The 27,208-nt window shown below is 38.9% G+C and overlaps 1 protein-coding gene across 5 annotated transcripts in view; it reads right to left on the reverse strand.

Annotated features, from left to right (window-relative positions):
- Window positions 1-27,208, reverse strand: part of LOC143648121 (uncharacterized) — a 120,202-nt gene that overhangs the window by 13,432 nt on the left and 79,562 nt on the right. The window contains exon 1 of one of the 5 annotated variants that reach the window (XR_013158383.1): window positions 14,473-14,893. The exons of 3 other annotated variants lie outside the window; for them this stretch is intronic. The gene's annotated coding sequence lies outside the window, so the exon portion shown is untranslated. Of the gene's footprint in view, window positions 1-14,472; window positions 14,894-27,208 lie in introns of those variants that run through there. One more of the 5 variants, XR_013158382.1, reaches the window with a different exon arrangement.

Below are 27,208 nucleotides of genomic sequence, written 5' to 3' on the forward strand. Positions count from 1 at the left end.
ACATGATATTTATGATAGTCTTATAACCAGCAAACTTGCTCAATTTCCTTGTCAATGCTAATGGTTTGTCTAGATTGTTTTTCATCTCCTGTGTAGAGAATCATATTATTTGTGGATAATGTCCTTCCTTTCCAATACCTGTATTTATTACTCCTTTTGTGCATTATATAGAGCCTCCAATACAGTGATGAGCGGTAGCAGTAATTGCCAGTATCCTTGTCTTGTTGCTGATCTTAAATATAATGAATCCTAAAAATGTTGTTTTTTTATATTAGTACAAACCACTCAACCAGGTAAGGAAATTACTTTCTAGTAATAGAGGACTATTTCATCATAAACAATGTTGGATTTTATCTAATGATATTTTCCTCTATCTATTGAGATCATAATATATTTTCCTCTATCTGGCAATGTAGTAATCACATCAATAGACACTAATATTGTACCATTCTTTCATCTCTGAGCTAAATCCCATTTGTTTGTAACATTATTTTTTAATTTATTTTTGTCATGGTAACATACATGTAACATAAAATTTGCCATTTTACATTTCTGTGTGTACAATTCAGTGGCATTAATCACTTATATACTATTGTACTACCATCATTATCTCCATTAGGAAATAATATCATCACCCAAAATGAAAACTCTGCTCCCAGTAAGCAATAACTCCCTCTTCCCCCACAGTCCTGTATAACTCTAATTTATGTTCTACCTCCATGATTTTGTCTTATTCTAAATATTTCATATAAGCGTAATCATGCAATATTTGTCTTTCTGTGTTTTATTTCACTTACCATAATGTCTTCAAGTTTACATGTTGTAGCATGTATCAGAGTTCCTTTCCTTTTTATAGCTGAATAAATATTTCATTGTGTGTATATACCACCTTTTGTTTATTAATTCATCTTTTGATGGGCACTTGGGTTGTTTCCACCTTTTGGCAGTTGTAAATAATGGTGCTGTGAACACTAGTGAACAAGTATCCATTTGAGCTCCTGTTTTCAATCCCTTTGCATATATACCTAAGTGTGAGATTGCCAGGTCATTTGATCATTCTATGTTTAACTTTTTGAGAAACTGCCAAACTCTTTTCCACATTAGCAGCACCATTTAACATTCCTACAAGCCATGCATGAGGGCTCCAACTTTTCCACATCTCACCAACACTTGTTATTTTCTGTGTTTTTTTAATAATGGCCATTCTAATAATACCCACTCATAATGGGTATGCAATGCAATAGATTATTTTAATACTGTTAAATTTCATTTGTTAATATATTGCATGAGATATTTACCTTCATGCACATTCATTAATTAATCCATATTTTTTCCCAACACCATATGAGTGAGTTTGAAAGAGAATCCTCCCTAGTCAAGCCTTGAGATAATTACTGACCTAACCATTTAACCACAGCCTTATAAGAGAACTTGAGTCAGAGGGGCCAGCAAAAATGTGCCAAGATTCCTAATCCACAGAAACTAAGAGATAATAATGGTTTGTTTAAAGCACCAAGTTTTAGTGCAATTTGCTATATGCACAGCAACATATAACTAATACAGATTTTGACTTGAAAAAGTGCAGTGCTACCATAATTAAAACCTAAAATGTAAGGGTCTTTTTGAAACCAATCATTTCTCTTTGGGGAGAGTATTAGCAAAAGCTAAAAGTGCCTTGAATGCACTCTACCTAGACTAGTGGGCTTGCAGGAATATGAGGAAAATGTTACTAGAAACTGGAGAAAATAGATTTCTAGTTATATACTGGCAGAAAGTTTAGTAGCACAGTCATCTACAGCAATGTAAAAAGTGAGAAAATGTGCCAAGTGAACCGATCATTTAGCTGAGGAGATTTCCAATCAAAGCGTTGAAGGTGCTACCTAGTTCTTTGTGCTACCTTTAGGAAAATGCAAGGGTAGAGAGATAATCAAGGAAAAGACTGTTTTTTAAAAAAATTACCCAGGAGTTACAGATTTTGAACATTCTTAGCCTTCCCAGATGGCTAAGAATGCTAAAATTAAGAACTAGTTTCCAGGTAAAGATGAAATTTATGCCACTGTCAAGAAAATGTAGTTTATAGATGGAGATAAGGCTGTGATTATAAAACTGTTGTTAAGATATCAGTTAAAGCAAAAGTAGTGCCTGAGAATACAAGTAAGTCATACAAAGTGTTTACTAAGGAGATGAAAGATGTGTCTCACAGATCTTCTCAAACAACAGGCTTCCTAGGAAGCTTAAGGATGATATCCCTCAACCACTTAAGCAGGAACCCAAAGTCAGATATGCTTATCTCAAAAAAGGTTTGGAATACTTCTTTTGTCTAGTAGAGTGATGAAATTCACAGGAAATCTGCAACATTTTTGAGAGAGAATTATACCAGCAGAAGCACTGCCAGCTTATGATTAAAGGGGACAGAGGACATACTAAATGAAAAGAGATTATTGTAGTACCAAAATTCAACTGGCTAAGAAAACTACTCAGCTGCAAATGCCTGCTAGTTTTCATGAAAAGGAAAGGATGACTTAGAAAGTGGAACCAAAAGCCCAAAGGTCAAAGCCAAAAGACAGGGAGTTTTATTCTGAGGCCTCGAGTCCCAATCAAAGAACTTTCAAAACTTGCTTGGTTGGATTTCAGAATTGTTATGTACTGGTGACATCTTTGTTCCTTCTATTTCACCTTGTTGAAAATGAACTTCTTTTGTGATGGTCATATGCCTGTCTTACATATTTGTTGTTTTATCTATATTCCTTTCTCTCTATCATTTATCATCTATTATCAGAACAGATTTGTTAAAGGTGCTACTCAAATCCCTTTTCCCTTATTTTTTTGGCCTACTAATTCCATAAGTTTCAAGATGGATGTATTAAAATATCCCACTATGATTAAGAATATCTCAATTGCTTTGAAGCAACTTTTCCAAAATCATAAAAACATTCCTTTGAGGATTTTAGCTAGCAGTCAATTGATTTTATTTCAGTTCTGGCAATTATCGTTTTTCATATCTTGAAGCTCTGTTTTAATGCATATAGAACCACTATTGTTATATTTCTGATTTGATTATGTTAATCATTAATTAATATACTTCTTAATATTTCATTATGCTATTTGAAATTCAGTCTAGTCTGATATTGCTATAGTTATACTTACTTGATATTTTTTGGTTAGTATTTTGTACTGTTTCCTCTCAATGATTTGTTAGTCTTCATATGTGTCTTTTTTCAATAGCACAGAGCTGGATGTTGTTGTTTTTGTTTATTATTCAGTTTGTATGTCTATATCTTAAAAAGAGGATTTAATCCACTTACATTTTTTTGAGGTTGTTATTAGTCCGGCCTCTCTAGGGAAACAGAACCAACAGGAGATACCTGTAAATATGAGTTTTAGAAAAGTGTCTCACACAACTGTGGAGATCCACAAGTCCAATTCTGTAGGGCAGGCTGCAAGCTGTCAGCTCCAATAAACATCTTCAATTAATCCCTCAGGAGAAGCTGGTTGGCTGAAGTGGAGAGATTCTCTCTTCTGATGTTTCCTTTTAAAGACTTCAGCTGATTAGATTAAATGCCACAAACTGTGGAAGACACTCCCCTTGGCCAACTGCAGATGTAATCAGCCATGGATGTAATCAGCTTGCTGATGATTTAATAAACCAAACTTCTGGTTTATTAACCAGCCACAAAATGCCTTTGCAGTAGTGAGTAGACCAGTCCTTGCTTGACCAGACAACTGGGCAAGCATCACCTGGCCAAGTTGACACATAAGCCTAACCATAACTCTCCATTCCTTGTCAACTTGGCAGCTATGCACATCACCTTGAATCATACTTAATCTTTAAATAGAACATAATAACAGACATATTTTCACCTAACAATACTCAACTGTATTGCATATAACCAGAAACACCCAAGACATGGTTATAGATATATTTGGACTTTTAATTCTATTTTTATTATTAACATAGTTTTATTGTGATATTGTGACATAATGAATCTTGAAAAGACAGAATGCCCTAAATAAATTTGAATTTCTCTGATACCAAGTGGTCCTCAAATAAGGACTGGTAATTTATTTCCATTTATCTGGCAAAGGATCTAGTAGGGGTCAGAGAACCTAGATCTGGTCAATGAGACATAAGCAAAGTCCCCTGATTGGAGCTTTCAGAAAAGCTTTCATTTTGCTCTGTCTGGAATGCACACATGATACCTGGAGTTGTAGCAGCCATCATATAATCAGTAGGCAACAAGCATGAAAATAAAAGCTTACATAATATGAACAGCAGAGCAGAAAGAAAGAGGCTATATGATGCAGATGGACAAAGAGTTAAAAATATAAGTTTGGATTGGAGAATAGGCTGCAAATTAAATGTAACTATAACTTACTTCAATAGGCACACTCCTTCCTTGCACTATGGAATGTTGTATATTGAACTTATTAATAAGACATTAGTTGTGAAAAAGTAATGTTATAATAGTATCTTTATCAACATTTGACATCATAATATAGTTTAATATCTACTACATGTTCTACTAATAAAGAACTATATTAGTAATATAGTTACTAATCTACTAATTATACTAACCTACTAATATCTACTACATGTACAAGGCAATATGATACTAATTAATAAATAAAGAGGAAATTTGAGGTATTAGCAAATAAGTTATGAAAGATCAGAAAGAAGTCATCACGTCATCAGTGTTAAAAACTAGTTTATGTCCAAAAATGAAAAGTAAAATTTGGCACTCTGCAAGATGGATTTCCAAATGAAACTTTAAGATTTTACCCAAATGCAATAAGATCCACTTGAACATTTCTTAAACCTATGCAGTTTCTCCAAATTTGAATTGTCCTTGTCTTTCTCTCTGAATTTGCATCTCATTTCCTCTAACCTAAAGCACCTATGCCCCTAATTACTGCTTTTTGTTCTGTCTCAAATAGGCTTTTTAAAGTCTTCTAAGTTAGATTTGCTCTCCCCAAAATTAAACTTCTTGATACTAAGACTGTTTTTAGTTCCATAGGGAAAAAATAGAATATAAATGAATTTACCAGAACATAATAACTTATATATCTCTTCTCTGTCAGTATCAACACATTTATCAAGTGACTACTGGGATAAAGCTACTATGACAGATAGAGAGGTTCTAAATGTATACCAGTGTAGTGACATTGCCAAACTAAAAACCAGGCACATAAGTGACAAAGCATGCCCTTTTTTATATGAAAAGAAATTACCTATATGTATCTAAAACAAAGTGTTATAATTATATTATTATACATTTTGTGAGCAAGAAATGAGCTTTGATGTTAGGCAAATGTTCAAATTTCCATTGGCATTACTTATATAACTTATAAGTATCTCTTTATCTGCAAAGAAATAACATGATCTTCTCTGAGGGTTCAGGTGAAGATCAAGTAAGTCAACACTAGAAACATCCCAGCATTTCAAACAAAATCAAAATATTTTGGGAAAAATTGTTCAAATGTTAAGCAAATCAATAATATACATTAGACCCAAGAAATATTTTCTATCTTTGTCACAATATCACTTTCTGAGACTTTTTTTGGACACATATTAGTGTCCAAAAAAAGATTGTTAGACACAATTTCTGTAAGAAAACAAGAAAAATAATGTACATTAATAATGGGATAGTTCAACCTCAGGACTTTTAGCTTCTTATGACCTGTATATTTTTATTGCAGAACTTATTGAGTTGAATTATGCCAGATAGAGCCAGAGCAAATGTCCAAAGTCAAAGGTAGTTGATGAGATAATTAGAAAAAAGAAGCTAAGCCAAACAGAGGTTAGAGAAGTAAGGAATTGAGAGGGCAGAGGGGTAGATTTTAAAATGTGAACCCAGTAGGTGATCCAGATAAGAATGGATGAGTTTTCATATAATTCTATCACAGACTTACATAGGCAGTTGAGGTCCATTTCCAAATTCTAGTCCAGTTGAGTTTCAGGATATGGTACCTATCCTGAGGTTATCTCTGCTCTACTGGAATCTTGACAAGATTTGTAAAAGATCATATTTAAGTTCTCAAGAATTCGATTATCTTAGGTATATCTCTATCTGTTCAAGAAATAGGCTGTAATCTTGAGATGCACTATATAAATTATATTTTAAAAATGAGAAGATAAATTTTTGTTTTTCTAAAGCTGCAGGAACAGCATATACCAGAAATAGAATGGCTTTTAAAAAGGGAATTCATCAAGTTGCAAGTTTACAGTGCAAAGTCCATGAAAATATCCAAATTAAGGCACCAAAAAGAGGTGCCTTCACTCAAGCAAAGCCAGTGTCTGTCACATCGGAAGGCACGTGGTTGGCATCTGCTGGTTTTGTTGCTTCCAGCTTCTGCTGCCAGTGGCTTCCTCTCTTATCATCTATAGGCCTTCACTTAGTTCCTGTGGGACACAACTCTGGTTTCTGCTTGCTTAGCATCTCATGGGAAAGCACATGGCAATGTCTGATGGGCTCTGCCTGTGTCTATGCATCTGTTCTCTCTGTTGGCACTCTAACCATCTTCAAACATCTGTGTCTCTGTCAGCTCTAAAGCAACTATTCTCCAAGCATCTGAATCTAGGGTTTCTCTAAAGTGTTTGACCTTTTAAAGGACTCTAGTAAACTGATCAAGACACACCAATGAATGGGTGGAATCACATCTCCATCTAATCAAAGACCATACCCACAATTGTGCATGTCACATATCCATGGAAGTAATCTAACCAGAAGGTTACATCCATAACTGGGTCTGTCACATCTCCATGGAAACAAGCCAATCAGTTTTGCACCCTAAATAATAGGTCTGGCACCACAAAATTGAATCAGGATTAGAACACAGCTTTTCTGGGTACATAATAGTTTCAAACCATCACAATATGCATAGTTAGAAATGGAGGTTCCAGCCCCCAAATGCAGGAAAAGGTGTAGGAAGATTATTATTCCTGCTCAATTTTTTAATGCTACTTTCTACATGTGAGCTTAAAGTCTTTTTGCCAAAGAAAAATTGAGTAACTTCTAATAAGTAAAAATGTTTGAAAGAGCTCTTGTCCTGTTAGGTTGCTAAGAATACACTGGGAAATAGGTGAAGAAATTTCTGCTAAAGCATATGAACTTTATTGGGGATCTATCTCTGAGTAATTAAAAGATTATGTTTTACCAGTGAATGAGAGAAAGTTTGAATCTGAAGTCAATACAGAAATTCATTTTCCAACTCTATTGTTTACTTATCAACTTTCATAGAGGAAATTTGCAAAATAATACTGAAAACATCTCTGTACATCAGGTTCTTTGTGACTTATTGGGATGCTGACTCCTCTCTTTTGAGAAACCGATAAAAATCACCATTCACAGGGCCCACAATAGGAGGGAGATGCAAATAACTAAAAGAGGAAATAACTAGACTCTGCCCTTTTATCCTATGAATTGATTTTCTACTCCTACTTATCACAATGGTATAAAATAAAAGGAACCAGAGATATTAGCAGAAACGGGGGTGAGTGGAGAAAACTAATTTGTCAGCCTCTTCAGCATTGTTGAGATGCTTATACATTTTTCTCACCTTTTAAAATAGAAAATCATCTCTTAAACACCCCATGCCACAGCACCAAAAAACTCAACATAAATAGGTGGGCTTCATCACACACACATATGCACACACACACACACACACACACACACACACACACAACCAGGAATCTGATTTCTGCCCTCCAGGGCTGAGTGGCAAAGTGACAAAGGCCTTGAAGGAGCAGTTGAAATGGAGACTTTTCCCATGTAGGATGGGATTTCATAAGTGAGTCCAACACTCAGCTGTAGATTATTAGATTTCTCTTTGCTGTTAGTATCTGCAGAGTGTGCTGTATGTGAAGGGGCAGTTTCTTTCTGCCTCTATTGTGAAGAGAACTTAGTTAAAAATCTCTGGGGAATCAACTAAAGCCCATCAAGGAAGCATAAGTCTATCCTAAGAAGGAAACCGGGAAGCACAATGTCTTGCAAAATTGCCATCCATTATTAAGAGAGAGAGAGAAGGATTAAAGAAAGCTTAGACCTGGGAGGGGTGAGTTCTCCTGTCTGTCTTTCTCCCATACTATTCTGTTTCCCTTCCTCTATGCCTTTCTGCTCCTTCTATTTGAAAAGAGCAGTTATAGGAAACTAAAGAAGAGATAAAGGGAGGAAAAGGTCTAGGGGTGGGTGGGGTAGAGGGGACATCTTTGCTGGTTTTCCCAAAGGTCATTTGCAGTTCATTTCTAAAAGGTCAGATAGGTAAGGCTTTCTGGAACTTTTGTTGACACTGTCATTTTTTTCTATCTGTCTCAGTGTATATTGTAGGGCTAAGCAGGCCTGTGATTACAAGGGATCCTAGAGCAAGAGCTGTCTGAAAGCATTACACTGTTTCCTTGGCCTCACGAGGTATGCATTGTTATGGATCTGCCACCAAAGGTCATTCTGGTTTCAGGGAGAGATGGTAAAAGGGCTGTGAGTCTGTGGAGCAAAACAAAAGAATAAATGCAATTCCAACAATCATATGTCCTCATCCAGAAGCCAGGAAGTCCTCCCCAGAGAGGAGCTGCATAAGTCATGGTAAGGGATGTGGACTGTGGATCTCACTGGACTTATTCTTTTAAAGATTTTAATATCTCTGGACTCCATGAATACTGGGGGTGTGTCTAGTGAAGGGCATCAGACTTCTTGGTTGACTGAATCAGAGCTAACTTGAGGTCTCTGAATCATTTGTAAATCCATTATTGAAAAGCATGTACTTTTAGCAATAGTCTAAGATCTATATACAAATGGAATATCTGTGTTTGAAAGAAGAAAAATACAAAAGCCACATAAACCATCAAGCAGGCAACCTCAGTTTGACTGATCTCTAGCTGACTGTCTTCAATGCAGCTTCAATCTGCTGAGGTGCACCTCAACCATGTGCACTTGAGATTATATGAGAGCAAATATGATGATTATTATTGTGAGTTTTCAAAAGCTAATGCTATTAAGCATTTGCCAGTTTCCAGTTCTAAGGAACTTATACATGTTAACTCTTTTTTTTTTTGCATGGGCAGGTACTGGGAAATGAACCTGGGTCTCTGACATGGCAGGTGAGAACCCTGCCTGCTGAGCCATTGTGGCCCGCCCACATGTTAACTCATTTCAATCCTCACAACCACACTCTAGTATCTATGATATTTATTTTCATTTTACAAATGTGGAAACATAAGACCAGAGAGGAGAAGTAACTTGCCCAGTATCATGCAGCTAGGAACTGCAGAGAAGGATCCCAGTGTGGGCAATTTAACTAGTGTTAGCTCTTAACTAGTATGCTGTCATCCTCCTGAGGAATTCTCCATTTAAAAGCATCCAAGAAATTTTGAAACATGGGTCCAAACGGTATCACCTAAACTGAATGGAAATATACTGTCACTCTAGAAAATGAATTTTACAAAAAGAAGTTCTAATAGTGGTTATCTAGATAATGTTTGGAAATACTTACCTCATGATGAAGTCATTCTATTGTGATTAGGTTAGGAATTTTATCCTATGAAGAAGAACATGTAAGGAAATGGGATGGGGATCATATTGTATAAAATAAGTTGGACAAACAAATGAAAACTATCAAGAATTCACTAGGGGTCTGAAATCCTGCTTTATAAAGGAAAAAAAAGACCACCAAGGCAATTCCAAATCAAGTTTTGTTGTTCTTAACTAGAGAAAACACTGGAATAAAATGTCTGCAAACCAAAACATATTATCAATATTATTCCATCCTAGGAAGCTGATACTAAAACTGGGAGGGGATAGTAGAAGGCTGAAGACATTTAAAGACTGAAAAAGTCAAGCCAATATTGAGAATGAGCCCTTGGGATTTTTACTCTCCTTGGCTTTTCAAAGGAGAGCAGTGCTGAAATTCTGGGATGCTGGTCACACAGTTCTAGGTCTGTGCCCTTCTTCACTGATTCTCTGATACAACCTTGGCAAGTTACTTCAAGTCTCTTGAATTGTGAAGAAGCAAACACCAAACTCATACTATTGTTTGATGATTAAAAGACTGAGATGATGCATATTGTGGTAGTTAGATTCGGGTGTCAACTTGGCCAGGTGAAGGTGCCAGTTCTATTGCTGTGGACATGAGACAATGGCATGTAAAGCTCATCTGTTGCTGGATACATCTGCAGTTGGCTAGGAGGCATGCTTGCTGCAATGAATGATGCCTGATCTAATTGGCTGGAAGCTTAAATGAGAGAGCACAATGTAGCAGAGCCCAAGCAGCTCAGCATACCTCATCTCAGCACTCAGCTCAGCCCAGGCCTTTGGAGATGCAGAAAGCGATCACTTTGGGAAAAGTTGTTGGAACCCAGAGGCCTGGAGAGAAGGCCAGCAGAGATCACCCTGTGCCTTCCCACATAAGAAAGAACCTCAGTTGAGAGTTAACTGCCTTTCCTCTGAAGAACTACACATTTCTAACAAAATTAATCCCCTTTTATTAAAATCCAATCCATCTCTGGTGTGTTGCATTCTGGCAGCTAGCAAACTAGAACAGATTTGGTACTGGAGAAATGGGGTGCTGCTACAGTTTGCAAATACCAGTGATGTTGTATCAGTTTTTTTGATGGATAAGAGGAATATTTTGGAGGAACTGTGAATAGAGTGATGGAGAAGTCCTAGAGTGCTTTAAAGAGACTGTTGGTGTAAATGAAACCACTGCCAATCTGGACAAAGAGGGACACAAAAGGCACAAATTGGAGTTTGCAGGGTGAAAACCATGGAAACTCAGTTCTGAAGCCAGGAAGCCTTGGGTCAGGAGAGTGGACACACACATATATATGGAGAGGGTGAGTTTGCCCTGGAGGTAGAGCATGAGTCCCCACCTTATTGCAGTGGAAGAGTTGTGCCACCTCAGGCCTTAGAGAAGGCATAGCACACTCCTTGGGGACAGGGGAGAGCCTGGCTGCCACCACATGGAGGGGTTGAGTGTGTGCCCCAGAAATGGCAGAGAGCTCAGATGTGGCCCCAATGCTTGGAGAAGGTGGAGCCAAGAAGAAGTTGGTCTCCTCAATGTCCCCTGAGGTTGACTTGGAAAGAGGCAGGCCACTCCATAAGCCCTTGGAAAGGGTGAGACAGTCACTTTCTAAAGCTGAAGGATAAATGACTTTCAGACTTTGAAATCCAATGGTGTTTGCCCTGCAGGTTTTCAGAACTGTTTGGGTCTTGTGACTCCTGTGTTCCTTCCAATTTCTCCCTATGGAAATGAAAACCTGTATCCTGTGAATGTCCTCCTTTGCATATTGGCACCAGATAACTTGTTTTGAGATTCATAGGTCCACAGCTAGAAGAGAATTTTTTGAACTTTAATATTGTTTAAGGTGATTTATGTAATTTCCAAGTTGACAAGGGGTGGACATGTGATAATTAGATTCAGGTATCAACTTGGCCAGGTGAAGGTGCCTAGTTCTATTGCTGTGAACATGAGACAATGGCATGTAAATTTCATCTGTTGCTGATTATATCTGCAATCAGGTAAGAGGCATGTGTGTTAGTTAGATTCAGTTGTCAACTTGGTCAGGTGAGCATACCTAGTTCTGTTGCTGCAGACACAAGCCAATGGTACCTGAACCTCATCTGTTGCTAATTACATCTGCAGTTGCTTAGGAGGCATGTCTGCTGCAATGAGTGACGTTTGACTTAATTGGCTGGTGCTTAAATGAGAGATCACAATGTAGCACAGCTAAGCAGCTCGGCATTCCTCATCTCAGCACTAGCAGCTCAGCCCAGGCCTTTGGAGATGCAGAATGAAGTCACCCTGGGGAAAGTTGTTGGAACCCAGGGGCGTGGAGAGAAGACCAGCAGAGACCATCTTGTGCCTTCCACATTAGAAAGAACCTCAGTGGAAAGTAAGCTGCCTTTCCTATGAAGAACCAACAAAAATAAATCCCCTTTTATTAAAAGCCAATCTGTATCTGGTATGTTGCATTCTGGCAGCTAGCAAACTAGAACAGCATGCCTGCTGCAATGAATGAAGCCTGATTTAATTGGCTGGAAGCTTAAATGAGAGAGCACAATGTAGCAGAGCCCAAGAAGCTCAGCATACCTCCTCTCAGCACTCATAGCTCAGCCCAGGCCTTTGAAGATGCAGAAAGGAATCACCCCGGGGAAAGTTGTTGGAACCCAGAGCCTAGAGAGAATGCCAGCAGAGATCACCCTGTGCCTTCCCACATAAGAAAGAACCTCAGTTGAAAGTTAGCTGCCTTTCCTCTGAAGAACTACACATTTTTAACAAAATAAATCCCCTTTTATTAAAAGCCAAACCATCTCTGATGTGTTGCATTCCAGCATAGCAAACTAGAACACATACAAAGGGTTGAACACAGTGTCTAGGTCAGAACAAAGATACAGTAACCTCGGCCAAAAATCTTGAAGTGATTCTAGACCCATCTCTTTCAGATCTTGCATCTGATCTCTTAGCCACTCCTTGTGGTTCTACCGTCAACATGAATCCAGATTCAACATTTCCTCCTGAATTCAAGCCACTGTCGTCTCTTGCTTGGATTATTTCAATAGCCTCCTAATTAGCCTTCCTACTTCTTCCTTTGCCCCCTTCAGATGAGTCTCAGAGCAAGTCTGAATGCTTCTGTTAAACTATGTTAAAGCCAGTGCACAGGTGGTTCAGTGGTTAGAATGTCCACCTTCTAAGTGGGAGACCCGGATTCGATTCCTGGACCATGTACCCCTTACCCCCTCCAAAAAAATGTCAAACCTATCACTTCACCCTCTGGTGGTTTTCCATCTCATCTAGGGAAAGCCTTAGAGTCAAGGCACCCTTATCTCTTTAACTTCAACTCCTGCATCTCTCTCCCCTACCTACTACACTCCAGCCACTGGCCCCTGGCTGTTCTCCAACCCACCAAACACAACTACTGCCTCAAGTCCTTCCTATTTTCTCTTCCCTCACATATTCACAAAGCTAAAGTCTTCTCCTCCTTCAGGTCTTTGCTCAAATGTCATCTTCTCAGGGATCCCTTCCCTTACTCTTCTAGCACTGTCTTTCTTCCCTTTTAAATTTTTTTTTTACTCCATAGCACTCATTCCCATCAGACACACTGTATATGGTTTTCCTTATTTATATATTGTTCATTCCCCTTCATTAGGTTGCCAGCTCCATGAGGACAAGTATTTGTTCACAACAGTATCCCCAGTGGCTGTACATTACTACTTGACACACAGTAGGCCCTTAATAAATGTTTGCCAAATAAGTGAATTAGTAATTATTAGCAACTATTATTTTTCAGTGAATGCTATTATTTTGCAATGGTAAGAACTAATAAGATGATTGATATGGAATAAATTTGAAGTGAAGGAAAAGAAGACAAAACTTGTACTAAAGAGGGAAGCCTGATCGCTGGGTTCCAAAATCCACTGCAAGTATTCTCCAGGGGAAAATAAAAGAAAGACTATTGCTAGCCACATTAATAGAAGAAAATTTAGTATTAATAATTAAGTAATAATAGCAATCAAGATGGGGAGGATTTCAAGATACATCAGAAAATATTTTTGTATTCGTTATTTCACCTTAACCATGTTTCTTTATGTAGCTATCCTTACAAAAATGCTATTTTTGCTATATTTATACCAGACAATTTATCTCTCCCACTTCACTCTCGAAACAAAAGTCCCAGAAAACCATAGTCACAAATACTGAGGAGAAAACATCTGTAAAACACGTTTAGCCCATTGCAATAACTACCTAACTATCTCAGATTGTTTTCTGTTAGTTATCATAAGGAATGGCTCAGTCTAAGTACACTGCAATGGGGAGAAAGTAAAAACACTCTCCAGTGAAATAAGTACTTGTTAGGAAGGAGGGTCAGGGGACCTGTATAACAGAGGCAGTAGTTTCCATTAAAAGGAAGGCATTTTCCCATGAAATTCAGAGACAAAAGCAGGAACTGAATGACTGAGGAGGCATAACAGCAGTTACCTTTTTCTATGCAAATCTGATTCATTATATAAATGTCCTTTCCTCAAAGAATTGAAAAGTCCCATGTCTGGGCTCTTTCACACACTCTTCCTCTGGCCCCAGGAAGTGACAAGCCCCAAAGCCACAACTGTCCTTATCACCCATCACTGAGGACCAGTCTCTGGTACACTTATAATTGCATACCCACTCTGCTATGCCCTTATTTGACATCACTTACTTGACACATCGGAGTGCAGCTAGGAATAAAGAAAGATCCCAATACTGATATTGGTGGTAGGGTATAAAGGGGACAGCATCTGTTTCCACACAAAAATGTGAAGTTAGGGGAACATAGTCCTTTGAAGCTGCAGCCTCTGAGCTGCAATAAATCTCTGTTGGAGGCATAAGAAAACACCCTCTACCTACCAGATGGCACCTGAGCTCTCAGATGCAAAGAAGGTTCATTTACTACAACTAGTCTTACAAAAAATATTGCATATGAAAATTACAAGCAAGGCCCATCACCTTGAGGTCACAGAGATGGAGGCCAAATATTCCAACAGCTGGCATACCATCTTCCAGAGGAAAAGTCCCCTGTGTTCTCCTGCTTGCTTCAGTTGCTCAGAGAATGTTTTATTATGACTGTGGTTCTCTTAGCTTCCATGCTAGAACACTGACATTGCACAATAAACCTTGTTTCTCACTCTCCATGCAATGAGCTATTTACAACCACAGGATGCCAGACTTGCATTTAGCAATGTGATACTTCTAGAAACTTATGCTGTTATTTTAGCAATTGCCTAATGAACAGCACCAACTAACTCAGACAGGCCTTGCCAGTCAGGGGGAGTTGAAGTGATCAGGAAGTGGGAGATGATCATTTTTGTTTGTGTATGTATTTCCTTTTATAACCTGGATTGCCACTTGGAAGTCTTAATGGGACTCTCCTCCTGGGCCACCCCCTATCCAGCTTGATTAGTGGCTCTGTGTATGCTGGTCAGATCTGGAGATTAATGATGGCTAATTTGCCTGAGGTTGGTGCAGCCCAAGCAACAGACTTTTCACGACCAGCTTTGGCTGCCATATGGGTGGAAGCAGCTGTTTCAATTACTTTCAGTGCCCATATGTGTCAGATGAGCCTCCAGTCCTCTGTGGGGTAGAGTAGCCACATGGAAGCTAATTGCTTCAATCACATGTGGAAGCATGGGGCTGGGCACTGGGAAAAGGGGGTTTAGGGGATGGCTGAATGCCAGCTGTTATTGTGCCTTACCACCCCAGCAAGTGGTGAGCTGTGACTAGATTTTAGTCTGCACTCGCTGGCCCCCTTGTCACCAAGTAAGCTGGCTGAGACTTTGTCAAGTGTGCATAACAATGGGCAGAGGCAGGTAACACTGGCCAAGCTTTAGTGTTTCTGCCTCCCCTGATACTCTAGATGCCTGGGGTAAATGGGATTTAGGACCCATGCTCTGGGGACACCAAGGAGTCAAAGTTACCTGATTTCAATTTTCACACAATCCAGGTTGATCCTTTGAATCTGAAGCTTTGAGGAGCACTTTTAAAGGTTAGCACATACCTCCTGGAATACCAGACAGTGATCAATGGGTCAATGCTTTCTGATGTTTCAGATGGAGGGGAAGAGAAACAAAAAGTCAGCTGCCACTCATCCTCCCTCCTGTACTCTCCTTCATTCTTGCAAAAAAAAACCCAGAAACTAGATGTCAAGCAAAGATGTGTCTTCCCATTGTTGAGGGTAGGCGTGGTGATGGGGAACTGGTAGGAAATCTGAAATAAATAGGAAGCTGTTATCATCCTAATAATACATCTCTTTAGGAAAAGAATAAACATTTGTTTTGTGCTAATTCTATGGTAATCAGGGTGATTGTACTGTATTTAGCTACTGGTTGTTGCCATGGTTATTTCAAGCAGTCTGTGGTTATTCGTGGCCTAGAATAATCTGCAGTGCTCAGTTTGAGACTCTTCATCAGAAACATGAGTATTCATTTCACCCTTACATCACAACATTTTGGAGCCCAAGAAAAGTTTGCTTCCTCTCAACTTTTTTTTATGGGGCATCTGATCTCTGTTATAAAATGATCCATTCTCTCCTTCACATTGTTTGTCTTCAAACTCACCTTTTTAAATTAGAGGTCTACAGTGCAGCTAACAGAGCACTGTAGTTTTCAATTGATAAATTGATGAATATATATAAATGCAACTTATCAAAAAGTGTAAAACACTGCCCTTGTGGCCAGGCTACACAAGAAGAGATGTGTAACCTGGGTTTAGGAAATCTTCCTGTGTAGTCTGGCCACAAGGCCTGTGAACTGTCCAATAAACTAGCATATAAACACCAGCCATCCTGCCTTCTGTTCCATCCATGAGTTAAGTCTTTGATTCTGTAACACACTTTCTGACTACCCTTCTCAAGCTGGCCATTCAAAACAAATGAAGTCACGATATACAACTTTTGTTATTACATTGGTGGCTGTGGTGGTGCTGCACCTGCATGTTTAATTGATAAGTATTAGAAACTATATTTCTTAAAAGAAACTTCAATGGAACACTTGACTACTTACACTAGAATTACTGTGTTGATGTGATTCAGGCTTATTGTATTAGCTCTTCTGGAAATCATGCAAATGATATGGGTTTCACATCCATTGCCACATAACTCCCCTAGCCCTAGTGACATAAAACCACAAGGACTTCTTACTTCTCATACTTCTGTGAGAGGCTTACATGATTCTTCTCTCCCAACAGTTCACAGGGCACATGCACTGGGCTGCTGGGTGGGACTGGAAGATCCAAGATGGTGCCTTATACCCACCTGCTCCTTGGGGTTTACTGGGGGAGCCTGGCTCCCTTGCCTTCAGTCTCTCTCCCTTTATGTGTTTTCTCCTCTTTCAGGGCCTCTCCATATGGTTTCTACCCAGCAGGGGAGCCCTGTCTTGCTCATCAGCAACTGAGTTCCAGGAGAACAAAGGTAGAAGCATCTAGACTAGACTAGGCCTGGATCTGCCATTGGTTGTATGCTTAAAGCAAGTCACAGGACCGGCCCAGACTCAACGTGTGGGAAGAAGATGCCAGCTCTTCACAGTGTGATAGTCTGAATGTATAAACAGGGTGCAGTGGGGCAAAGGTGGGGACAATTTTGAAGCCCCAAAGTGCATGTAATTAGGATGAGTGCATGCAAGTAGTGAGTGAAGAGATTCTATTTGAGATAATAAATGAGTTGGACAGTCCTGATATTAATTTCCTATCTTTTTTAAAAGAAAGCAAAATAAGGAAAAAAAGCTTTTAATTTTATAATGTTGTCCTCTATTTTATTGGAACACATAGAATATTGAAAGACTAAAAAACAGAGGTTTTCTTATTTTAAATGTCTTCTCCTGAAAACTCCCAGAGTGATATTGATTAGAGTAATTCCCGTGTCTTTTATCTGCCTTTGAATGTATATATTCATACACATATATATATTTTCCATCATATAACCGTGCAACTCTATATGCTAAATATTAGGGGTATTCCCATTTCCCAGATGAGGAAACTGTGGCCATGAAAACTTAGGTAAAGTTCCCAAAGTCATGCACCAAATAAGCAGTGGGACCTGAATGTGAACTCAGGGAGTTTATTTTTTTATTTTGAAATAATTGCATATTAGTATGCAGTTGTAAGAAACAATACAGAGAGATCCCATGTACCCTTTATCAGCTTTCCCTCAATGATGACAGCTTACATAATTATAGTGCAATATCATAATTAGGAAATCAATACAGCAGGTTGACATTGATACAACTAACTGACCATATTCAGTTTTCAACAATTTATACGCACTCATTTGTGAAGATTTGTGTTACTTCTATGCAGTTTATCACATACAGATTGTTTTGAGATCACCACAAATCAGGACACATAGCATTTCCATCCTATGGATCCTTTGCGCTACCTTTTCATAGCTGCATAGCTCCACACACTCCCAAACCTCTGACAACCACAACCACTAATCTGTCCTCCATCTCTCTCTGTTTGCCATTCCAGAAATATTATATATAAGTGACATCATACAGTATGCAAGCTTTTTTGGGATTAGCTGTGTTCACTCAGTGTAATTCCCTGGATATTCATATTAGTAGTTGCATATATCAGTAGTGTGTTTTGTTTTACTGCTTAGTAGTATTCCATTGTAGAGGTGCACCAAGTTTGTATAAGCTCTTTCCAGATTTCAGCTATTATGAATAAAGCTGCTATGAACATTTGTGTACAGCCTTTGTATGGCATGAGCTTTCAAGTCTCTTGAATAAATGCCCAAGAGTGAAATTTCTAAGTCACATCAGAAGCAGATCAATTTTGAAAAAGGCAGCCAAACTGTTTTCCAGAGTGACTGTATCATTTCACATTCTCACCTGAAATGTATGAGTGACCCAGTTACTTTGCATTCTTGCCAGTATTTGCTGTTTTCACTAATTTTTATTTCAGCCATTTTGATAGGTATGTGACAGTACCTCATTGTGGTTTTAATTTGCATTACCCTAATGGGTAATGATGTTGAACATCTTTTTATGGATTTATTTGCCATCAATATTTTCAGAAATATCTGTTCATGTCTTTTAACAGTTTCTAATTGGATTTTTTCTGTTCTGTTAAGTTTTGAGAATTCTTCATATATTCTAAATAAAATCCTTTGTCAAATCTGTTATTTGCAAATATGCTTCCCATCTTTAGTTTGTCCTCTTATCCTTTTAAAGGGTCTTTCTCAGGGACATAATTTTTATTTTGATGAGGTCCAGTTTATGAGTTTTCCGTGTATGTCTCCTGCTTTCAGTGCCAAGTCAAGAGCACCTCCTATGGATGAGACTTTGCTCACACTGCTAAACTCTAGGCCCAGATTCTTCATCTTTAAATGTTAGACAGCAAGATCTAGGTAAGGGGTGATGGTGAGAATAAATTAAAGAGACACTGTATATAAAGTGGATGGTATGGTGGTGACACATCACGTGCCATGAGTAAACAGAAGCTATTATTCTAAGGAATGAATCTGGGACAGAATATGCCAGAGAATGTTTTCCTTCAGTCTCAATCACTTCAAATTCTTGTTCGGAATATTTGTATCATGCTTTTCAATAATCCATAAAACTCCTTCATACACAATAATGTACCTGTGCCTCAGAACGTGTAGTTGTATGTAATTTCTTTTGTTCTATGGTGCAAGACACCAATACACAGAGAGCTAAAAGAACTTGGCCAAGTTCACTCAGACAGTAAGTCACACATGAATGCTTCACCCCCAGCTCCTCTGATCTGCAGCCTATGCTATGATCATGACACACACTTCCTCCATGTCCTTTCTTCAGAACCAAATTATCACCTAGTTTTGCACAGGGTGATTTTCTTAATAAACTGTAATCTCAATTCCAAAGGGCAAGTAATGAAACATGATCTTTCTCCCTAACCCTTTTCTTCTTTCACTAATGAATATCTTATGAAACTAACAAATCCTGTTTTTCACATCTAACAATGTCCAACCCTGGGAGGATTGCCTGCTTTCTTTTCTTTATAATGTTTCTATTGTAAAATATATATAAAGAAGCAAAGAAAGAAACAGCAATAATTTTCAAAGTCCACTTCAACATGCGGCTACAGAACAGACTTCACAGCTTGCCAGGGGCTACCATTCCAAATCCTTCCTTCGAACTGCTCCAAAACACTGCAGTTTAGAAGGAACACCAACATAGTGACTCAGCAGTCAGACTCACTTGTTAAATCCTATTTTCTCTGTTATGCCTCCTCCTTCTCCTTTCACCCTTCTCCCAATTTTTGGCATCTTTAGGCAATGCCCATTCTGACTTATTCATATTGAGAAGGAGTGTCAACACTAAAGGATAAGAGGATGTAATTAATTGATGATCTCGGAGAGGGGTCCCTCTGGGTTTCAGGATTTATCTGACCTAGGAATCATCTGAAAATTATAGTTCTAGGAAGGCAAACAGTGTATTAATCTTTTATAGAGTCTCAGTTTGAGCCCTAGGAATTCTTAATAGTTAACAGGAGTGATGTTGGTTGGGGTTTAGCAAACCATGGCAATTAGCACTATCTAACTGAAGCATGCAAAAGTATAGCCTCCAGAATAACCTCTTGATTCTATTTGATTTCCCTTGGCCACTGAAGTTCTATTTTATTACACTTCTTTTCCCCCTTTTTTTCCAGAAAGTACTCTTAATCCTCCACTGTTGGGGACCAGAGGCTAACCTAAGATAGCGATTGAGCCAACATGGCCACCCCAGCTAATGCAATGGCATCTATATAGTACAACAAGGTTCTTCACGGAAATAGGTTCCCGCCGGGACCTTCCCGCCAGCAAGAACTCCCCACCAATTATCTAACCAGCCCTTCCCGCCGGCGCGAACTCCCTCCTATCATAATGCCCCACATACCCTACTCCCTCCCCAAGCCGGTATATATACACCCAGCTTGCTTAATAAAATTTGCAGCTTGATCAGAATCCTGTCTTGCTGTCCTTCTTGCGTCTCTCTGTCCCATAGCCATTCTCCCCTCAGCAGGTGGCGGACCCCGTTGACTGTCCTGCGGGTTGGGACACTCCACTTCCAGGGCCAGACACATCCCCGGGAGTCACACCCCACATTGTCAGAGAGAATTTCACCCATGATTGTCATCCATCTGGCACTAAGTTAAATCAGAATACAGGGTAAAAGATGATATTGTAAGTACTCTAGACCTTCACCTACTATATGAGACCAAAGGCAGAAATGTTTATTTGTCTGGAATCTAAATTTTTCTGTAACAGATACTCTAAATCAGCCAGTCTGGATAGCTCATTTAAGCAATGCAAACTCCTGGAGTCCAGAATGGGAATGAGACCTTGTAATTCTGTATAGCTTTAATGTCATACCAGGATACATCTCAGACTGTGGTGGGCTGATAATGAAAAGTACTGATAGAGAGTCTACCCTTGAGGATCTGAAGGAAAAATATATATATATGAGAACTATTAAACTTCTCATCTGGGAAACCTTGGGTACCCTCTCAACCACTGGGGACTCCTAAAATATTTGGGGGGACTCAAAAAAATAGGCTAAGGCCCTGATTTTGAGGCTTACCCTTATTTCTGTAAGGAAGAAGCTGAGACTACCCCTAATGAGGTCTGTTCTTGTTTGAAAATATTATGTACCCCAGAATAGCCATGTTTTAATTCTGATCCAATCTTATGGGAGCAGACATTTCTTTTAATCCTAATTCAGTAATGTTGGTTGGAAACTTTTGATTAGATTATCTCTATGGAGCTATGACACACCCAATTGTGCATGTGAACTTTTGATTAAATGGAAATGTGACTCCACCTATTCCAGGTGGATCTTGATTAGTTTACTGGAATCCTTTAAAAGAGGAAATATTTTGGAGAAGCCAATGGAAATGACAGAAGCCTCAGAACCAACAGAAATGACAGAGATGACAGAACTTCAGAGAAGAGCTGATACAGATGCCAACAGTTGGAAAACAGAGACACAGATGTTTGGAGACGCTTGGAATGTCAGCAGACATCACCATGAGTTGTTGAGCAAGTCAGAACCTGGAGAGAGCCAGGGGAAGCCAAGAGATGAAAGCCAGCCTGAGAAGTGGTGAGGAGCCCTCACAGGATCAGAGGCTGAAAGCAATGGAGCCCAGGAGCAAGGGACCAGCAGATGCCAGCCATGTGACTACCTAGCTGACAGAGGTGTCCCTGACCCATCAGCCTCCCTTGAATTAAGCTATCTTTCCCTGGATGCCTTAGTTTGGACAATTTTATAGAATTATAACTGTAAACTTGTAACTTACTAAGTTCCCCTTTTTAAAAGCCATCCCGTTTCTTGTATGTTGCATTCCAGTAGCTTTTCAGACTAATGCAAAGTCTAAGAGTTGCTTCCAGGAAACCTCTTCCTCTCTCTCTCTCTCTCTCTCTAAACTCAAACCTGCAAAGAAAATCATTGCTCTTTCCCCATTTACTTTTTGTAAATCCCAGGGAAAGGCTGTTGACCTGACTTATTTGAGTGGCTTTAAGTGCCTTCCCTTGGATCTGTTTACTGTGGCTAGAAGAGTTGTGTCCTCTATATAAACAATGAAAACAAAGTTATTCAATTTGGGAGATAGGCAGTTCCCAGGAGGAGAGGGATAATGCCCATAATGAAGACAAAATGTAAATAAACACATTAATTACTTAATTAATTAAAATAATCTCCACTACAGTCCACTCATTGGCTTCCCAATAGACATTTAGCCCTCTTCACAGACATGTTCTTTTAAATGTTCTGGCCTGCTTTACCATGACTTTGGCATGAGATGAAAAAGTATTTTCCATTCTTTTCAAGTATTAGATAATTGATCTCAATATCATGTTCTACCACACATGTACTTATCTCCATCTTTTCCAAACAAGAATAACCTAAATGCAGTACTAGCTGGTTCATCCATATGTTTATATATGGCCAAGCCATGCCCTTTGAATCTGGACCTTGCACTTTAGTTTCAGTTTCTTAGTTAAAGAATTAGGAACTCTGTCTTGGGGAACAATTGAGGAAAAGTATGCCAGGCTAGCCAAAAGAGGTCTTTCTGGGCTTACCAGAAGAGAGCCCTCAGGAGCCTTCATCAGGGAGGAGCTTCACAGAGGAGTCCCTTGAATGCAACACGGGTTTGCTAGTTGCTGGAATGCAATATACCAGAAACAGAATGGATTTTAAAGAGGGGAATTTAATAAGTTGCTAGTTTACAGTTCTTAAGGCCAAGGAAATGTCCAATTATAACAAGTCTATAGAAATGTCCAATCAAAGGCATCCAGGAAAAGATACCTTGTTTCAAGAAGGCCAATGAAGTTCAGGGTTTCTCTTTCAAGTGAGAAGGCACATCGTGAACATGGTCAGAGTTCCTCTTCATCTGGAAGGGCACACGACAAACACAGCATCATCTGCTAGCTTCTTCTCCTGGCTTTCTGTTTCATGAAGCTCCCCAGGAGACATTTTCCTTCTTCATATCCAAAGGTCGCTGGCTGGTGGACTCTGCTTCTCGTGGCTATGTCATTCAACTCTGCTCTCTCTGAATTGCTTTCATTCTTCAAAATGTTTCCTCTTTTATAGAACTCCAGAAACTTATCAAGACCCACCCAAATGGATGGAGACATGTCATCACTTAATCCAGCCTAGCAACCACTATTGATTAAATCACATATCCAGGGAAATGATCTGATTACAGTTTCAAACATACAGTATTGAATAGGGATTATTCTGCCTTTTTGAAATGGGATTTAGATTAAAATATGGCTTTTCTAGGGGACATACATCCTTCCAAAACAGCACACTCCACCCTCTGGACCCTAAAAAAGACATGTTTTCCCCATATACAAAATACATTCATTCATAACAATATCACAAATACTTAAACCATTTCAGTAGCAATATACATGAAATACAAAGTTAGAAATGTACAAACTCCTATAAAGTTAGTTACAGGCATGGTCTGTTATAAGGTAAAATTATCCTCTGGCTTTGCAACTTTGAAAACTCATAACAAGTTATTTGCTGCCAACATACAAAAGCAGAACAGTCATAGGATACATATACATGTTTCCATAGGGAGGAAGGAACACAGGGGTCACTGGATCCATAGAGTTTCAAAAACCTGCAGGGCAAGTTTATTAGATTTCAAAGTCTGAGAATTATTTATCTTCAGGGCTTTAGAAAGTGGCAGTCCCACCCTTTCCAAAAGCCTACTCAGAGGCCTGCTTCTCTCTGAACACAAACTTGGAGGACATTGGGGAGACCACATTTTTCTTGGCATCACCCTCTCCAAGCATTGGGGCTGCACCCAGGCTTTCTGCTTTCTCTGGGGCACATGCTCAACTGCTCCATGTGGTGGCAGCCAGGTTCTTCCCAGATCCCAAGGAATGTGCTTCACCCTCTCCAAGTCCTGAGGCATCATGACTCTTCCACTGCAATGAGGTGGAAGGCCCATCCTCTGCCTTCGGAACAAATGTACCCTCTCCATGGGCTTGGGTGGGTCCACTCTTTTGGCCAGAGGCTTCTTGACTTCAGACCTCAGCCTCCATGGTTTTGCCTCTGAAGTTATTTTTCCTCCAATGTGTCCCTTCACTGAACCTCCAAGTCCAGACTGGCAGTGGCTCTGTTTATACAGGTCCTGCAGCACACTACTTGGCTTTCTATGCAGTAGCCTTGGATCATGCCCATTAGATATAAGGAGTTTCCACAAAACCTTCCTGGATAACTCCATTTACAATCCTGGCTTTCTCTGAAATGGCTGACTGGTTCCACGTTTGGTTAAATCCTCACACAGAGCACTATTCTCTGTGGTCTCCCTTTCTGGAGGCCCAGAATTTTCCAGGGCATCAATTTCTGGTTTCTTTGTACTCAAGAGTTCAATTTTCAGCTTATCTCTCTCCTGCTGCATTTCACTATAAGCTGTGAGGAGAAACCAGGCTGCACTTTTGACATTTAATTTAGAGATCTATTCTGCTAAAATATCCAAGTCCATGGCTTTTAAAATCTGCCAGCCAAAGTCACTCATCAATTTTGCCAGATTATCTGCCATTTTGAAACAAGGCTCATATTCCTTCCAGTCTGAAATAACACATGCCTCATTTCTGCCTGAGCTTCATCACAGGTAGCTTTAGAGTCCACATTTCTACTGACAATCTCTTCAAAGCATTTTAGCCCTTCTCTAGCAAGCATCTCACAACTCCTCCAAAATCTCCCCCTTACCCATTTAAAAAGCCTTTCCAACATGTTTGATATTTGCAAACCATAGCAGCAACACCCCACTCTTCGGTACCAAAATCTGTTCTAGTTTGCTAGCTGCTGGAATGCAATATACCAGAAACAGAATGGCTTTTAAAGGGGGGAGTTTAATAAGTTGCTAGTTAATAGTTCTAAGGCCAAGAAAATGTCCCAATTACAACAAATCTATAGAAATGTCCAATCAAAGGCATCCAGGGAAAGATACCTTGGTTCAAGAAGGCCAATGAAGTTCAGGGTTTCTCTTTCAAGTGAGAAGGCACATGGTGAACACAGTCAGGGTTTCTCTCTCATCTGGAAAGGCACATGGTGAACACAACATCATCTGCTAGCTTCTTCTCCTGGCTTCCTGTTTCATGAACCTCCCCGGGAGAACAGGCAATCCAGTTTTGTGTGATTCTTCTGGTTCTTCTGGGATATCTCTATTCAAAATTAAAGATTCTGAGTTTCCAAATCAGTATGCTAAGAAAAAAAAAAGATCTTCTACAAAGACCATGAACTACAAGTAGAAAGGGCTTCATTTCATATAATTTTGTTTTGATAAGAAAGGAAAAAAAACTTTTCATACTTATAAGTAAGGGGAAAAAAGAAGGATGGAGTGACCTTCATGAATCGGTTAGGGCACATACTTGCCTAAAGATCATCTGACTGTAGGGAAGTATAATTTTTACCATTTACTATTGCTGGGAGCCCAGATATTCAAGAAGTTTTTAAAGTTTGTAGAAACCTGATAAGCTGCAAATGATTTTTTCCTGACAACAATGCAAATGATTTCTGACCAGTCATGATATAAATGAATTATATCTTATAATTTTTCAAACCCTTTCTGTCCAGTGGACAAAATGACTCTACAAGCTATAGTTTAACCACTTATCTGGATCTTTACAATCAGTTCTGTTGAATATTCTGTACCCATTTAGCATCAAATGCCCAATCTCTACCCTCTTTCTATCTCCTGATGCCTGTGTTCTCAACTTTAACTCTCAGAGTTCACTCATTGATGTTTCTTCATATTGGTGAGATGATGCAGTATTTGTCCTTCTATTTCTGACTAATTTCACTCAGCATAATGTCCTCAAGGTTGATCCATGTTTTTTACATGCTTCATGACTTTATTCTATCTTACAGCTGCATAATATTCCATTGCATGCATATACCACAGCTTGTTTAACCACTCATCCATTGTTGGACATCAAGACTGTTTCCATCTCTTGGCAATCATGAATAATGCCACTATAAACATCTATGTGTAAATATCTACTTTCATCCTTGCCTTCAGTTCCTCTGAATATATACCTAGAAATGGGATTGCTGGTTCATATGGCACTTCTACACTTAGCTTTCTGAAGAACTGCCAAACTGCCTTCCAGTGTGGTTGTATCATTCCACAGTCCTACCAACAGTGATTAAGTGTGCCTTTTTCTCCACATCTTCTATAGCACTGTAGTTTTCTGAGTTTTTTTTAATAATGGCCATTCTAATGGTATTAGATGATGACTCATTGTAGTTTTGATTTGCATTTCTCTAATAGCCAATGAGGTGGAGCATCTTTTCTTGTTTTTGAGCGATTTGTATTTCCTCTTCTGAAAAGTGTCTGTCCGTGTCTGTTGCCCATTATATAATTGTATTATTTGTCTTGTTGTTGTTGAGTTGTAGAATTTCTTTGTATATTCTGAATATTAAACACTTACTGACATGAAATTTCCTAATATTGTCTCTGATTGCTCAGGCTGCTTTTTTACTTTCCTGACAAAGTCCTTTGATGCACCCAAGTATTTAATTTTGAAGAGATCCCATTTATCTATTGTTTTTTTCAATTTCCATGCTTTGGATGTAAGGTTTAGGAAACCACCTCCTATAATAAAATCTATAGGATATTTCCCTACATCTTATTCTAAAAGTTTATGGTCTTAGCTCTAACATTCAGGTCTTTGATCCATTTTAAGTTAACTTTTGTATAAGATACAAGATATGGGTCCTCTTTCATTCTTTTGGTTATGGCTATCCTGTTCTCCAAACACCACTTATTGAAGAGGCTGCTCTGTCCCACTTAAGTTGGCTTGACTGCTTTATCAAGGAAAAATTGTTTGTATATGAGATGGTCTATTTCTGTACACTCGGTTTGATTCCATTAGTCAGTATATCTATCTTTATGCCTGTTACATGCTATTTTGACCACTGTAGCTTTGTAATATGCTTTAAAGTTATGTAGTGTGAGATCTCCAAAATCATTCCTTTTCTCAAGATATTTTAGCTATTCTGGGCACACTGCCCTTCAAAATAAATTTGATTATTGGTTGTTCTAGTTTGCTAGCTGCCAGAATGCAACACACCAGAGACAGATTGGCTTTTAATAAAAGGGATTTATTTTGTTGGTTCTTCAGAGGAAAGGCAGCTAACTTTCAACTGAGGTTCTTTCTTATGTGGAAGGCACAGGATGGCTTCTGCTGGTCCTCTCTCCAGGCCCC

Source organism: Tamandua tetradactyla, chromosome 10 (assembly GCF_023851605.1).
Source record: "Tamandua tetradactyla isolate mTamTet1 chromosome 10, mTamTet1.pri, whole genome shotgun sequence".
NCBI lineage: Eukaryota > Metazoa > Chordata > Mammalia > Pilosa > Myrmecophagidae > Tamandua > Tamandua tetradactyla.